A 17,489-nucleotide genomic window follows, 5' to 3' on the forward strand; every position below is an offset into this window, starting at 1 on the left:
GAGATATATCAAATATGTATTAATAGAAGTAAAATATTTGACCACAGCTTGAAGGACAGGATAGGGAGAAATGGAAGTCTATATAGATGCTCCTTAATTTATGATGGGGTTACATCCTGATAAACCCATCGTAAGTAGAAAATATCATAAGTCAAAACTGGCGTTTTAGGGACATGATGGGATGCAAAACCATAAAACACAGTATCAAAAAACACTGGCAACACAGTACACTGTAGAGTATCTGTTGTTTACCTTCCTGACTGCATGGCTGGCTGGCAGCTGTGGCTTACTGCCACTGCCCAGCATTGCAAGAGACTATCACACTGCATATTACTAGCCAAGGAAAAGATCAAAATTAAAATCCAAAGTATGACTTCTACTGAATGTGTATTGCTTTCCCACCATCATAAAGTCAAACCATTGTAAGCCTGTAGTGATAAGAGTTACATTACATATTAAGTAGTATAATATTAGTTGAACATGTATAATGAGTTAGAAATGCATATTATAAAAAGTAGGAAAATTATGAAAAATAAAATGTTTTATATATATACTTAAACATATATGTGTGTTTGTGTATATACATATATATATCCAGCAATAGTGATAAAATGAAATATTAAAAAGCACTAATTAATTCAAAAGAAGCAGAAAAAAAGAAACAAACAATAACAAGGAGAGATGAGTCTAATAGAAAACCAATAGCAAATAGTAGATTTAAATTCAGCCATACTGATAATTATGTTCAATGTAAGTGGTCTAAACACTCCAATTAAAAGTCAGATTGTCAGACTGGTTACGAAAAGTAAGATCCTATTATGTGCTGTGTACAAGAAAACCACTTTATAGAACAGAAAGTTAGAATTAAAAGGATGGAAAAAGATATACTATGCAAACATGAATTACAAGAAAGCTAGACTGCCTATGTTAATATCGGAGCAGACAATATAAAAAGGAATATTACTAGGAATAAGGAGGAACTTTTCATAGTGATAAAGGCGTCAATTCATCAGGATGATACGACAATCCTAAATGTACTGGAGCTTCAAAATACATGTAGCAAAACCTGACAGAACTGAAAGGAAATTTTTAAAAAACCCCACAATTACAGTTACAGATTTCAATACCCTTCACTTAGCAATCAATAAAGAAGTAAGACAGAAAATCAGCAAGGATATAGAAGACAGCACCAGTCAACTGGGCTTAAATGGACTCTGTCCAATGACAGCAGAATATACATTCTTTTCAAGTTCACATGGAACATTAACCAAAAGAGACTATATGTTAATCATAAACAAGTCCCAACAAGTTTAAAAATATTGAAATCATAGAGTATGTCCTCCACCCATAAGGAAATTAAATTAGAAATCAATAACAGCTATTTGAGAAATCTCCAAATATTTAGGAATTAAGCAATAGACAACTAAACAACACATAGGTCAGAGAAGAAATCACAAGAGAACTTAAAATATTTTGAACTGAATAAAAATGAAAACACATATCAAAAGTGTGGAATGTAGATGTAGCTACAGCAGTGTTTCAAGGGAAATGTAAAATATTAAATGTTTATATTAGAAAATAAGAAAGGTCTAAAATTAGCAATCTAAGATGCTGCCTTAAAAAATCAAGACACGGAAGACAAATTAAACCCAAAAAAACCAGAAGGGAGAAAATAACAAAGACAAAAGCAGAAATCAATAAAATATAAAACAAAAATAATACAGAAAATCAATGAGACCTAAAGCTCGTTCTTGGAAAATTTCAACAAAGTTTATAAACTTGTAGCCAGATTTGTTAAGAAAAAAAGGGAGAAGACACAAAATATCATACTAGAAATGAGCGTAGGACAGATGCTACAAACATCACAAGGAAAATACATGAATATTATGAATAACTTTATGTCAATAAATTCAACAACCTAGATGAATGGACAGTTCCTTAGAAAATACAACATACTGCGTGTGACTGAAGAAGTTGAATAGCACTATATTTAGTAAAGAAATTAAATGTGCAGTTTAAAAACCTCCCACAAAAAAACCTTGAGGCCCAGATGGCTTCGGTTGTGAATTCTATCAAACTTTTAAGAAAGAAATATACCAATGTTTTACAAACTCTTAGAAACTAGGAGGATGAAATGCTGCCCAGTTCATCTTATGAGGCTAGCGTCATCTTGATATGAAATCTGATAGATATTACAAGGGGAAAAAACTTCATAAACACAGATGTAAAAATCCTTAGCAAAATACTAGCAAATTGTGTGCAACACTCTTAAAGAAATAATGTGTCATGGCCAAGTGGGGGTTATTGCAGGAATGTATGAGCAGCTAGAGGAAGACCATCGAAGGTGGGGGTGTATGACAATGGGAAGTACAAATAAAAGTAAAAAGAGAGCACCTTTGGCTCCAATACTCTTGATTTCTATTTTGACTGTGGTCAACATTACCAAGCATTTACCGCATTCCAGGAAACATGTTCAGAGCTTTATGTGGATTCTTTTGTTTAGTCTTTATTAGAACCCCATGAGGTAGGTACTGTTGTTGTGGGCATTTTATAGATGAGTAAACTAAGGCACAGAGAAATTTGAGAACCTGTCTGCAGTCCCCTGGCTGTTAAGATTTGGACCGATGCTTGTCTGACTTCAGACCCTGCACTCTTTATTAATGTGACACTTTGCACAGAACTGCTCATTTTCCTTGCTTTTGCCTAGCAAGGCTTATTTCATCAATCTGAAACACCCACTTTTTTGGTCCATAATTAAGAACTGATCTCTGAATCAAAATGCTAACTACTTTCAAATGCAGAATATTTCCAAAATAAAAGTATGTTTCTTAAATTACAAAAGTCATAATAGGACACTGGGAGATATGTTCCATTATCCCCTCCTCAATTTTCATGTGGTTACAAATATTGTGGTGTCCAAGAAGTGGAAAAAAATCCTTTCCCCTGCTATGTGTAGAACAAAATGCTTTTACTTTTCACTATGTGTAGACCTAGATTTCAATGCTGGCACGGTGGCTTGATGGCATATAGACCAGACCTGGGCAAGTTCTTTAAGCCCTGTGAGCCTCATTCCCCATTTGTAAGATGGAACAGTTCTGCTTTCCACACAGGATAGTGTGAGGATTAGAAAGCTATCCAGGCACACTTCAATTCTCTTTTCTTTCTTCTGCTTTTCCCTGGCTTTTTCTCCTCGATGCTGCTTCCCCGGAGTCTCAGAAGTTTGAGTCTCTCAAGAAAAATGTTGATCAAACTTTTAATTTTTTAATTTATATTTTCTATATTCACCTTATCTTACATAATTTCAAACTTGTTTTGACCATTGTCCACTGTAAGAAATATGCTTTACTTCATAAACCAGTATATACATTATACACAAATGTATGTATAATGAACGTGATCACCCAATTTACAGGACACACTGGAAAAGTTATTATTTTGAAAGTAGTAACCATGCTGGGTCAATAAGAATAAAGCAGGGTGTTGTGGGCAAATTGGGCCACATGTCCCCAAATCACTTGACCTTATGTATTTGGATGCACTCTGTTTCTTGTATTCTAGCTAATTTAAAAAATGCTTTTCAGGACCTATTACATTAATTTTGTAACCCACGAATGAGTCTAAACCAAGCATTTCTGATTACCTCTAGAGAATAACTTGTCTGACTACCAGTATTCTTGAATGCAGAAGTGCTGAAGACGAGCACACACACTCACGGAGAATTTCTGGAGAATTCAACTGTTCAGAACAAGGTGCATTCCAATTGCCAGAGCTACACTCATTCTAACTCCCTTCATTCATTCTGTAGCCATTCTTTCATTCACTCATTTGTCAAATGCTTTGAGCACATTCTGTATTACCAAATGCTGGGAGCTGTCAGACACTGGGTGCTGGGACATGGTTTCTGCCCTTGAGGAGTTCCTGTGTTCTAGTGGGGCTGACGCAAAAATAATCACAGGACAGAGAGATGAGTGACACCTTAGAGGTGAACAAAAGGCCTTAGGAACGTGGAAGAAAGATCCACCAGGTGTGCCAGGGAGAAGGAGTGGGTTTTGAGGAATAGAGTTAACATTGAAATTGATGAAGTTCTTGAGCAAGATGTGGATGCACTCAGGGAGTGAGAAGAGCTACTCAAACCGGCCAGCATGCTGCTCAAGGCAGCTCACAAGCCGGTGTATATGATATTTTACTACCAGAGTTAGTATGTATGTGTATCTATTTCTGTTGTTTTTCTCAAACTTAGTTTAAACTTCATGAGCTTATGTCACTTCATGACACCCCCTCTATGTCTGTCTCCCCAACCTAGTTGGTTTTTTTTTTTTTTTTAGACAGAATTTTGCTCTTGTTGCCCAGTCTGGAGTGCAATGACACGATCTTGGCTTACTGCAACCATCTCCCAGGTTCAAACGATTCTCCTGCCTCAGCCTCCCGAGCAGCTGGGATTACAAGTGCCCATCACCATGCTCAGCTAATTTTTGTCTTTTTAGTAGAGATGGGGGTTTCAACATGCTGGCCAGGCTGGTCTCGAACACCTGACCTCATGATCCGCCTGCCTTGGCCTCCCAAAGTGCTGGTATTACAGACGTGAGCCACCGCACCCGGCTCCCCAACCTGGTTTTTTAACATACAATGAATGGGTGTGAGTTCCCTCCTCCTTTCTTCTTTCATCCAGCTTACCCAGCTCTCTTTTCCTTCACATCACTTTTCATCTTCTAAGTATACTATATAATTTACTTATTTATGATGTTGAGTATCTGTTTCTTCCTAGAATGTAAGGAGAAGATTGGGCTGGATTTTTTTTTTTTTTTTTTTTTTTTTTTTACTGTGGTGCCTCCCGGTTCCTAGAAAGGTACCTAGTGTGTACATAGTAGGTTCCTGATAAATGTTGGAAATGCCTTGAAAGAGTTAGCAAATTTCTGTATCCAGGATATAGTTACTGTCCTCTTAGGTTGGAAGAAAAGTGTAAAGGAAAATAAAGGCCTACAAAGGATCATTTCTAAAAGCATCCTTTTCCTCTCCCTGCTTCAACAGTACTTATTGGTCATCTGCTCTGGGTTAGCCCTGCTCTGGGATTTCAAGAAGAGCAAAACAGATCCCATCCTATTTTCATGGACGTCTCCTGCCAGAGTGGAAGCAGATGTTAATGAACTATATTATTGAAAATTTGGGATAACTGCTAAAGAAAACAAGTGGAGTATTTTATGCTTTTGTTATGAAAGCATGAAATAGCAGCACATGACTTGGCCTGGGAAGTCAGGGAAGTTATTTTTAAGCTGAGTAGAAGTCAACTCAGTGAAAGGAGTGGGAGAGAGAGCATTCAGGCAGAAGAAATAGAATGACAAAGGTCATGGTGTGGGAGAGAGAATGGCTGCATGTCCCAGGTGTGGTGGGAGCCAGGGTGAGGGAAGAGGGGCTCAGCATCACAGAGGAGGTAGGTCGGGCAGACCGCACAGCTGGGCACATGCACCAAGAGGTTGGCCCTTCAGCCAGAGAGCAAAGAGGAGCCATGGGCAGATTGAGAGCTGGTGAGTGAAGGGATAGTTTTGGCTAAAGCATGGACAGTGGATTGGAGAGTACGGCAGAGAGGATATAGGGAAGCAAGGTAGGAGGGTGCTGCCGTGGTCAAAGCAAGATGTGATAGTTGGAGTTGAAATGAAGAGAAATGGGCAGATTAGAGAAATATTTAGGAGATGGAGTTGAAGTTAACGGCTGTCCTGATTCCAAAAAAATGGGTGACAGCTTGTCTGTATAAAGTTTTGAATGTGTCTATAAACCAGAATGTAAATAAAGCAGCATCTTGACTTGTGTGTCCTTATTCTCTGTGATATGTACAAACATATTGGTAAAGAAATAAGCCCAATCTGCAGTAGATCTATGAGCCTGCCTCTGGCTGGTGGGCCTTCTAGGAAGGAAAATGAGAAAATACTATTGGGAAGTCCTAGTGTAATTGAGGGAGAGATAATAAAAGGGTGTGTGTGTGCGCACACTCTGGTTTGGAATCATAGAACTCTGCCTCACCTCGTTTACACCCTTTCTTCTAGGCCTGCTTCTTTCTTTCCACATAGACTTTTCAGCATGTATCCATTAAAATCAGTGGTTCTTTATTATGTATGTATGTATTTATTTATTTTTTAATCCTTGCCAGCAGGAAGTCAAAAATCAGTGGTTCTTAATGTTTGTTGGCCCCTATCCTGAGAATAATGCACAACCAATAAGCACAGAACATTTTATAGTACATGTCAGGGGCCTTGGGACCACAGATTGAGAATCTCGGGACAGCAGAGTTTATAAAAAAGCAATTCATAGACAGAAATACATTTAGTCAATGAATATGTGAAAAGCTGGTCAAGTGCATTAACAACAACAACAAAAAGCCAACAGAACCAATCATGAGATAGCATCTCTCAGATTGGCAAAGTTTCAAAGGCTTGATAATCCCCACCTTTGGCCTTTGTGGGCAGAAATGAGCACTCTTGTATAATACTGGGCAAACATAAAATGAAACAACTTTTTAGAGAGCAATTAGGCAGTAGCTTTCACAATTTTTAATGCATAGGTTCTTTAACCTACTAATTCAAAGTCTAAGAAACTATCCTTTAGGAAAACAAACATAGATATCCAAATAGTCAAGGATGTTCATTGCAGCAACAACTAGAAAATTAGGAACTGCTTGAATGACCACCAACAAAGAAATGGTTCAATTAATTTTTAAACATACCCATCCATACAGTGGAATGCTGTGTAGTCAAAAAGAATGAGATCTATCTGTACTGATAATTAAGTGAAAAAGGCAATTTGCAGACCAACATATGTGGCACAATACATTCTCTATTAGAGACTCACAAAACATTATTTGTGTTGGACATAAATGCTTTTTTTTTTTTTTTTGAGACGGAGTCTGTCACCCAGGCTGGAGTGCAGTGCTGCGATCTTGGCTCACTGTAAGCTCCACCTCCTGGGTTCACACCATTCTCCTGCCTCAGCCTCCCAAGTAGCTGGGACTACAGGCGCCCGCCACCACGCCTGGCTAATTTTTTTGTATTTTTAGTAGAGACGGGGTTTCACCCCGTTAGCCAGGATGATCTCGATCTCTTGACGTCGTGATCTGCCTGTGTCGGCCTCCCAAAGTGCTGGGATTACAGGTGTGAGCCACCGCGCCCTGGCAGGATTCTCCATGACTTCTGACACGCTTTAGCTTTACAAAGGATGCTCGTGGCCTGTAGTGGCATCCACAGCTGCCAAGGCTCAGTGTAAGTGTCACCTTATCCAGAAGATCTGGCCCACTCACCTTCTGTACCCGTCTGGTTACAGTGCTGCTCCTAAATGCTCCCAGGTACCCCAGGCGTACCTCATGTGTTCTATCACTTGTGCCCTCCTGGGTATTAGTCTCCTGTTGCTCCCTAGGTGACAGCACCCTGAAGGCAGAGGCTGTGCTTTGTGTCTCTGTGTCCTTATTGCATGCATGGCTCACTGCCTGGCCCCAGGAGGCCCTCCCTCAGAAAGCATCCACTCCCGACCCCCACTTCTTGGGATCCACTCATTGACAGCCTCAAAGAAGTAAGAGAGACTGAATTTTAAAAGTCCTTGCAAAGGCTGGGCGTGGTGGCTCATGCCTGTAATCCCAGTACTTTGGGAGGCCAAGGCGAGCTGATCACGGGGTCAGGAGATCGAGATCATCCTGGCTAACATGGTGAAACCCCGTCTGTACTAAAAATACAAAAAATTAGCCGAGGGTGGTTGCAGGCTCCTGTAGTCCCAGCTACTTGGGAGGCTGAGGCAGGAGAATGGCTTGAACCTGGCAGGCAGAGGTTGCAGTGAGCCAAGATCGTGCCACTGCACTCCAGCCTGGGCAACAGAGCGAGACTCCATCTCAAAAAAAAAAAGGCCTTGCAAATGACTTCTTTACATAGAGCCTAAATTAAAATTTGGAATCACAAAACACAGCATTTTATAATCTGGAAAGGATTTAGAAGTTATCTAGGGAGGTTGTTTTCAATCAAGAGTTGGTGGACTAGTACAAGTCTGAGGCACAGTTTTCACACTCCAGGGCAAAATGAGAAAAACATGAGCAATGGAGCCGACAAAAAAACAAAAATCCGGATAAATGCATTATGTTTAATGATGGTTTCTTATTCAGAGAGTATGTTGCCTTCCTCCCATTTTAAGTTATTTATGGGTGATATGCTAGTATGTGGTGGTGGTGTGTTTTTATTTCCTTGGTAACCCTGCATTAGTTTTTAGTTCCTTCTTGATTTTTTTTTTTTTTTAGTTTAATTGGTCTATTAAATCTAAAAGTCTGGAAACCCTAGCTCTTGTGTCTTTACCCTCAGAACTGAGATCCAGAGGGATGATGACTTTGCCCATAAACCAAACAAAGAAATACATGTTTCAGTCCTGTGTCTTCCTGCTACGATATATGGTGCAGTTGTGTACTTTAAAAAATATTGTCTATATTTGGTGTGATTGGTTTTCTGTTCAGCATTTTAAGTTCAGAAATGAACCAGTCAGTTAACATATTTGTTGTATTGCAATTGGAAACAGTCTTGCTCTCTCAGAAGCGTCTGTAACCATATGGTATTACTGTCTGTCAGTATTTGGTGAGGTTTTAAGAAATGTCAGAGTTCTGAAGTTATATATTAAATATATGTAATGTTATTATTGACTTTGATATGAAAATAAAGACTGTTCTCTTTCAATTCTTGAATGCTTACTAAGTTTGAAGATGCCGCAAGCACCTAAAAAAAGAATTTAAATGACTGAATTTGGCTATTGCCGTAATTCTGCTTTTTAACATCTGAATACTGTTCAACTGAGAAATTCCACTTCTAAGAGCTTATCATAAGAAAATAATGAGAGATACATTATGCAGAGATGTATGTATAAGGCTGTTCATTAAAGCATTTGTGTTAAACATCAAAAATATCTTAAATGTCCAATAATAGGAAATTGGTTGAATACATTTTGTTACAGTCATTTAATGAAAAGTACTTTGGTTATTAAAATGGCTGTACAGTGGACCCTTGAACAACATGGGTTTGAACTCTGCAGGCCCACTTATGCATGGATTTTCTTCCTCCTCTGTTGCCCTTGAGGCAGCAAGACCAATCCCACCTCTTCCTTTTCTTCAGCCTGTTCAATGTCAAGACTACGAAGATGAGGACTTTTTTTTATTTTATGTTTTGAGACGGAGTCTCGCTCTGTCTCCTAGGCTAGAGTGCAGTGACGTGGTTTTGGCTCACTGCAACCTCTGCCTCCCGGGTACAAATGATTCTCCTGCCTCTGCCTCCTGAGTAGCTGGGACTACAGGCACGTGCCACCACACCCAGCTAATTTTTGTATTTTTAGTAGAGACGGGGTTTCGCCATGTTGGGCAGGCTGGTCTCAAACTCCCGACCTCATGATCTACCCGCCTTGGCCTCCCAAAGTGCTGGGATTACAGGCGTGGGCCACTGCACTTGGCCAAAGATGAAGACTTTTATGTTGATCCATTGCCACTTAATGAATAGTAAATATATATTCTCTTCTCTATGATTTTCTTAGTAACATTTTCTTTTCTCTAGCTTACTTTATTGTAAGAATACAGCATCTAATACATATAACATACAAAATATGCATTAATTGATGGTTTATGTTATCGGTAAGGCTACTGGTCAGCAGTAGGCTGGCAGTAAAGTTTTTGGGAAATTGAAAGTTATCTGCAGAATTCTGACTTTGGGATTTGTGGGGGATAGGTACCCCTAATGCCTGTGCTGTTCAAGAGTCAACTGCATTTTTATTTTTTCCGTTCTTGTCTAAATTTTCTAATTTTATCTACCACAATTATATTGTACTTATATAACTAAAAAGTGATAAAATTTGACTAGCTCAATGCTGTGTACAGAAGAATGTTCCTTATTTGTTTTTTATTTGCTTTTTTCAACTTGACATTGTTGATTAATATAATTTGACAGCCAATCAAAGTTCAGTATACACAGATTCTAAGTTCTAATTTTTCGATTTCACCTTTTACATCTTCTATTTTTATGTAGTTTTTCTTTCCTGAGACTGAACTGCTGTAAATCAGCACATAGTCCAACGGGAAGCTGTCATTTTCACTTTCAGCATTGTGCTCTCATGCAAGTTCTTACTGGAGGTTCTAATTAAGTATCAATAGGGTCAAGCACCATAAACTCAAAGATCTAGAAGACATTTGAAGAAGTAATTGTCTAAATATTTCTTTCTTTTTTTTTTTTTTTTGAGGTAGAGTCTCACTCTGTCTCCTAGGCTAGAGTGCAGTGGTATGATCTCGGCCCACTGCAACTTCCGCCTCGTGGGTTCAAGCGATTCTCCTGTCTCAGCCTCCCAAGTAGTTGGGATTACAGGCGCACGCCACTACGCCCAGCTAATTTTTGTATTTTTAGTAGAGACGGGGTTTCACTATGTTGGCCAGGCTGGTTTCGAACTCCTGACTTCAGGTCATCTGCCGGTCTTGGCTTCCCAAAGTGTTGGGATTACAGGCGCGAGACACCATGCCCAGCTAATATTTCTTTTTTTCTCTAGACCCAACTGCATCTTGCTCAGAGTAGGAATATTGGCCATGAGATTTTCTAGGCTTGCAGCCTGTTGGCCTAAAATCTAGAAAGAATAGCATCCTTAGTATTTCCAGCCCCAAAGTAGTCTCCTTGAAAAAGGAAGATAGTAGGAGCTTGATTATATCATGACTGTGTATGCTTGTGTATGTGCCCACTTGTGTGTGTGCCAGAGAAGGAGGGAAGGTGAGTTGGTTTGGGTAAAGGGGTTTCTGGAATCTTTGGCACTAGGTTAGTTTGCCTTTTTATAGCTCACAATCTCCAGTCATTCTTCCTAGTAGCTATCCTACTTTTAAATAAAGAATTAGGCTGGGCACGGTGGCTCATGCCTGTAATCCCAGCACTGTGGGAGGCCAAGGTGGGTGGATCCCCTGAGGTCAGGAATTCAAGACCAGCCTGACCAACATGGCAAAACCCCATCTCTACTAAGAATACAAAAATTAGCCAGGCATGGTGGCAGGCGCCTGTAATCCCAGCTACTTGAAAGACTGAGGTAGGAGAATCGCTTGAACCCGGGAGGAGAAGGTTGCGGCGAGCTGAGGTTGCACCACTGCACTTCAGCCTGGGTGGCAGAGTGAGGCTCCATTAAAAAAAAAAAATTGATTACTTGTTCTACATCTGATTCTCTAGATTGGAAGAGACACGAGGGTAGTGCCATGTCTTTCCTTCTCTCCCACTATTTCCCCAGGACCTTTTGTATATACAGTGAAGATTTCATAAATATTTGTTGAATGAATGCCTGTATGGGTTTTAAAAACCTGTCTTTCCCCTCTTCCTTTTTTGTTTTAACCTGGCTAACAGCTTCTATGGCTGTTGTAGCTTTCTTTCTTCTTCTTCTTGCTACTTCTTAAAGCCATTTCTAGAAGAGAACTACACCATCAGACTGAAAGAGGTACTTGGCTGCTTCTGCAGCAGAAGGTAGGCCCACCCTCCATCCGTAGTGATCTCAGAAGGGCAGGATCTAGGCCTCAGCCTTTTTTATGGATTGAGGTTTGCTCCTCCTTTTTTTCTAGCTGTTCCTATGCTCTAGGTAGTGCTGTGGCAAAAGCCAAGGATCTGTCTCAACGTCTGCAGTAACACAGGGCTGTCCTAAACACAGTTGCCTTTTTAGGAAAACTGATTTGGATGAGAACAACCATCTTTAATGTGTGCAACGTACTGTGTTTTATCATGGGAGAGCATGGTGAAGGCAGAGGTTTTTGTTCGCTGCTGTTTCTACCCTTAAGGACCGTGTGTGAATGCCTGCTCTGTGAGCCCTCAGAATCTACTGGCCGAATGAGTGCGTGAAGGAGGAAATGTGCTCAGAGCTGCTGTGTGTCATCCTGTGTTTGAAGTGCTCTTGCAGCTATCATTCATCCAGTTACGAATTTGAAGTGTATGCTATTTATGACAAAGGTGACACTTTGCTTATCCTTTCCCCAAAATTACAGTTCTAAAACTTTCTTATACAATCCTTCTAAATTGGATGACAATTGTCCTATTTTCCTTTTCAAGATGTACCAGACTATTAATATTGGCGACCATGGGGTAGGGAGTATGTTCTTAATAAATTTACAAAATCTTCTGATCAACTATAGACTTTATAAATATAACAAATCAATTTTTTAATAAAATACTCTCTCTATATATATACATATGTATACACATATATACATATATACATATATATACATATATACACATATATATACATATATACATATATACACATATACATATATACACATATACACATATATACATATATACACGTATATATATACACATATACACATATACACGTATATAAATACATATATACACATATACACGTATATATGTACATATATACATATATACACGTATATACACGTATATACATATATGTATATATGTACATATATACGTGTGTATATACGTATATACATATATACGTATATACATACATATATATATATTTGTTTTTTGTTTTTTGTTTTTTTTAAGACGGAATCTCACTCTGTTGCCGAGGCTGGAGAGCAGTGGCACAATCTCGGCTCACTGCAACCTCTACCTCCTGGATTCAAACGATTTTCCTGCCTCAGCCTCCAGAATAACAGGGATTACAGGCATACTCCACCATGCCCTGCTGATTTTGTATTTTTAGTAGAGACGGAGTTTCACCACGTTGGCCAGGCTGTTCTTGAACTCCTGACCTCAAGTGATCCACTGCCTCGGCCTCCCAAAGTGCTGGGATTACAGGCGTGAACCACTGCGCCTGGCCAAGTGCTCTACTTTTTAATCAGTGTTCTCCATAATAGGGATTTTTGCTATGTGCTTTAGAAATTAGAGAACAAATGGTGATAATATATGCTAAACTTAAAATTAGTATGCCTCCTTTTATAGACAACAAGAACTTTGTCACTTCCCAGTTTGTCTTGTCATTCAGGAGACTCAGAACTACGATCTGTGCCCACTCGTGCTGCCTATTCTTAACTTCGATTTCCTGAAGCAGCGATTTCATCTCCATTTCCCCTCATCACCTGTTCTTTTAACTGTTTAAAAACAGCATTACATTTTGTTGAAAGTGGCCTCAAATTGTTTTTGGTAGAAGGGAAATTGTAATTCGTGAAAAGAAAAAATTTTCCTAACTATTCTCAGGTGTGTTTAAGGGCTGCATTCCATGATGCTATCAATGCCTTCTTTCAGCTCACAGGATATTGGCCCTCCTAATGAGTCTGATGTTGCTAGTATCACAGGCACGGGAAAATATGCACAGTATGCTGGAGCATTAGAATGCAACAGAAAGAGCCCTGGGCTTGGAGTATGCAGAACTGGTTCTTGTTACAACTCCTCTTACTAGTGCGGTAAGTTACTTAGCCTCCTTGGACAAGTTACTTAGCCTCTCTGTGCCTCAGTTTCTCTTCTGTTGGGTATAAAATCACGTGCGGTACCTACTGCAGCAGGTTCTCATGATGTGAAATGACATAATGTATGCCAGTGTTTTTTGTAAACATTGCAATTGTCTGCACTTTTTTTTTTTTTTTTTTTTTTTTTGAGATGGAGTCTCGCTTTGTCACCCAGGCTGGAGTGCAGTGGCATGATCTCGGCTCACTGCAACCTCTGCCTCCCGGGTTCAAGTGATTCTCCTGCCTCAGCCTCCCGAGTAGCTGGGATTACAGGTGTGTGCCACCATGCCCAGCTAATTTCTGTATTTTTAGTAGGGACGGGGTTTCACCATGTTGGGCAGGCTGGTCTCAAACTCCTGACCCTGTGATCTGCCCTCCTTGGCCTCCCAAAGCACTGGGATTACAGGCATGAGCCACCGTGCCCGGCCAGTTGTCTGCACTTTTGTGTCCCCCACAAGTCTGTAAGTTCCTCAGAATCAGGGGCCGCATCTTTTTCAGATGTGTGCTCCCAGGGCCTGGCTTTTTGACCTAAAGATGCACTTTAAGAGAAGGTCCTAGGCCGGGCGCAGTGGCTCACGCCTATAATCCGAGCACTTTGAGAGGCTGAGGCGGGCGGATCGCCAGAGGCCAGGAGTTTGAGATCAGCCTGGCTAACACGGTGAAACCCCGTCTCTACTAAATACACAAAATTAGCTGGGCGTGGTGTTGCACGCCTGTAATCCCAGGTACTCGGGAGGCTGAGGCAGGAGAATCGCTTGAACCCAGGAGGTGGAGGTTGCAGTGAGCCGGGATTGAGCCACTGCGCTCCAGCCTGGGCGACAGAGTGAGACTCAGGCTCCAACAACAACAACAACAAAAGTTCCTAAATGTAGCTGACACTGTTACTCATTGTTTTCTTGCAGAAAAGCCCACTGATGTTTGTTTATTAACAAACCAGGTCATTGTTCAGCTGGGTTTCATTGAGTGCCTTCTGTGTGCTTTCTCTTACCCCTGGGGTGTTCAGCTGAGAAAGAAGTATGGATGATAAGCAAAGAAAAATGGAAACCGACACATTATAGATTCATATGTGTCTGAGGTCACAAAATGGTGACTTAAGGGAAAAATCTGCTTCTAGACATGCTTTCTTTGGCTCAAACACTAAGTTTTAAAAATGTAAACCAACAATTTAAAATCCAGAAATTTGGATTTTGCTTTCTCTTGAAAATGTGCAGAGCTGGTCACACCAAGTCAGGCCCTCCATGGAGACAACGGAACAGTGCAGCACAGCTGTAGCCACTTCAGGCATGCCCTCGCTTGCTTACCACGGGGGTGGCCCTGTCCCTCCTCATCCTCTCCTGAACACCAAGGCAGACAGGAAGCGCCATTATCATCACATTTGTTATGCTAGCACTTCGGTAGCGTTTAGTGCATACCAGGCACTAGTCTGAGCACTTTGGTTAACTATCATCCATCCGTCTGTCTATCTGTCTATGTATGTATGTATCTATCTATCTATCTATCATCTATCTATCTATCTATCATCTATCTATCTATCCATCCTTCCATCTATCTACCTAGCTACCTACCTATCCATCTATCTTAAAGGTAAGGAAGGCTGGGTGTGGTAGCTCACGCCTTAATCCTAGCACTTCCGAAGGCCAGGCGGGTGGATTGTTTGAGTCCAGGAGTTCCAGCAGCCTGGCCAACGTGGCAAAACTGTGTCTTTACAAAAACCACAAAAAATTAGCCGGGTGTGGTGGTACATGCCTGTAATCCCAGCTACTTGGGAGGCTGAAGTGGGAGGATCACTTGAGCCTAGAAGATCAAGGCTGCAGTGAGCTGTGATGAGGCCACTGCACACCAGCCTGGCCAACAGAGCAAGAACTTGTTTCAAAGAAAAAATAAATAGGCTGGGTGCGGTGACTCATGCCTGGAATCCCAGCACTTTGGGAGGCCAAGCTGGATGGATCACCTGAGGTCAGGAGTTTGAGACCAGCCTGGCCAACATGGTGAAACCCCATCTCTACTAAAAATAGAAAAATTAGCCGGGCATGGTGGCGCGTGCCTGTGGTTCCAGCTACTTGGGAGGCTGAGGCAGGAGAATTGCCTCAATTCTCAGGAGGTGGAGGTTGCAGTGAGCCAAGATTGTGCCACTGCACTCCAGCCTGGGTGATAGAGTAAGACTCTGTCTCAATAAATAAGTAAATAAAAATAAAGGTAAGGAAAGTGAGGCACAGTTAGTGTGTGGTGGTCCGGATTCAAACCCTGGCTAACTAGTTCTCCAAGTTCTTGCTCTTAATCACTCAGCTATATCAAATCTCAGTACTCCTGTTGTGGGGAAGATATCAGGCATCAAGCCGAATAGAAATGTAAACTTGTACCTGAGTCTGTTTTCCAGGACACCGTGTTCTGTTTAATTAGAGAGGGAGTCATAAACGAAGTGATTTTGTAGAATTTTCTTTTTTTAGATGGAGTCTTGCTCTGTCATCCAGGATGGAGTCCAGTGGCATGATCTCGGCTCACTGCAACCTCCACCTCCTGGGTTCAAGCAATTCTTCTGCCTTAGCCTCCTGAGTAGCTGGGACTACAGGTGCCTGCCACCGCAACTGGCTAATTTTTATATTTTTAAGTAGAGACGGGGTTTCACCATGTTGGCCAGGCTGGTCTCAAACTTCTGACCTCAGGTGATCCGCCTGACTTGACCTCTCAAAGTGTTAGGTGTTTATAGGCATGAGCCGCTGCGCCTGGCCTGATTTTGTAGAATTGTAAAGATAGAGTCCAGGCTTGTTAAACGCACCATGCAAAGGCCTATTTGGAGATCCGGGGGTAGCACACATTGAGAGAAAGCAAGGTTAACTTCCCCGAAGACGGGCGCAAACAGAAGATAAACAGGAGGGGAGGTGCTGCAGCGGAGACCAATGACTTGTAGCTTGGATCAGATACCTGAGGAAAGTAGACTGACCTGGGTGCTTTAGGGAGGGCAACAATAAGGCTGAAGTCCTGTTTGACCAAGGTGATGTGGGCTGAATCGGCATCCTTACAGGAGGCCTGCTGAACTTCATTCATTGCTTTCACAATATAAGAAAGTCGATTTTGTAACACAGGTGTCCCTATAATACTGGCCTGACTGTTTACTTCTGCTTCAGTCCCTGAGCATATGAGCAAATACTTCAGGCACTATAACGAGCAGAAACTTGAGACAGAGCTTATCTTGTAATGCTGGGTCTTGCATCATATCCAGGGTGTGGTGTTACTTTAGAAGGCAAGTTAAATAATTACGTGTTTTCAGATTGAGCAAACAGTGCATGTGCTCTGAGAAGGCTAAGGATTCATACTTTGAGAGCCCAGTAAATTAACTTATGCAGTGGGATGGTAGGCTCAGTACCTGGGTATGTCAAATGGTCTCAGTATATTACATATAAAAACGTGCACACACATACATATACATACATACACACATGTGTGTGTATATAGATATGCATGTGTACGTATAGACATATACATATGCATGTGTATGTATAGATATATACATATGCTTATGTTAAATATTTATGTATCACCTTGTGTATAATCATACTTAATTACAAAACAGCCTGGAAAAGCTTGGAGATGTTAAGTGAATCAATTAAAGCTAATTCAGGCAAGCCTCAGTCAATTGACCCACCCAATGTGTACTGTCTTTATGACATGTGATATATTTAGTATAGTACTTTGTGTTTTTGATGTTCCCTAACAACATAATAAAGTAAAAAAAAAAGTTGAAAAACATTAGGGTCACCCTAAACTGCCTTCTTTAGAAAATACAAATGTGACATTCTTTTATTAGTTACATTATTCTCTTATTCTATTATTATTAATTCATTACATTCTTTTAAATAGCTACATTTTTTATTCTCCTTTTCTTTCTCTTGGACAGAGAGATTGGAACTGTGTCTAACTCTGTCATGTAGTAACTATTGTCATGTAGTAAATGTTCATAAGCATCAGTAGTGATGATCTGCAGCCCCACCCCTGCCTGGTCTCTGTTTCCTTGGTTTATTGCTCTTAGATAATTTCTTCCTTTTTTTATTTTTGCATT

General features: G+C 40.6%; 1 protein-coding gene across 6 annotated transcripts in view; it reads left to right on the plus strand.

Annotated features, from left to right (window-relative positions):
• The window catches only part of LOC115831757 (putative uncharacterized protein FLJ13197), a 69,430-nt gene that overhangs the window by 26,240 nt on the left and 25,701 nt on the right, over positions 1–17,489 (plus strand). For 2 of the 6 annotated variants that reach the window (XR_004027249.1, XR_004027250.1), the window contains exon 1: positions 12,778–13,390. The exons of the other annotated variants lie outside the window; for them this stretch is intronic. The gene's annotated coding sequence lies outside the window, so the exon portion shown is untranslated. Of the gene's footprint in view, positions 1–12,777; positions 13,391–17,489 lie in introns of those variants that run through there. 6 annotated transcript variants of the gene reach the window in all.

This window comes from Nomascus leucogenys, chromosome 20, assembly GCF_006542625.1.
Source record: "Nomascus leucogenys isolate Asia chromosome 20, Asia_NLE_v1, whole genome shotgun sequence".
NCBI lineage: Eukaryota > Metazoa > Chordata > Mammalia > Primates > Hylobatidae > Nomascus > Nomascus leucogenys.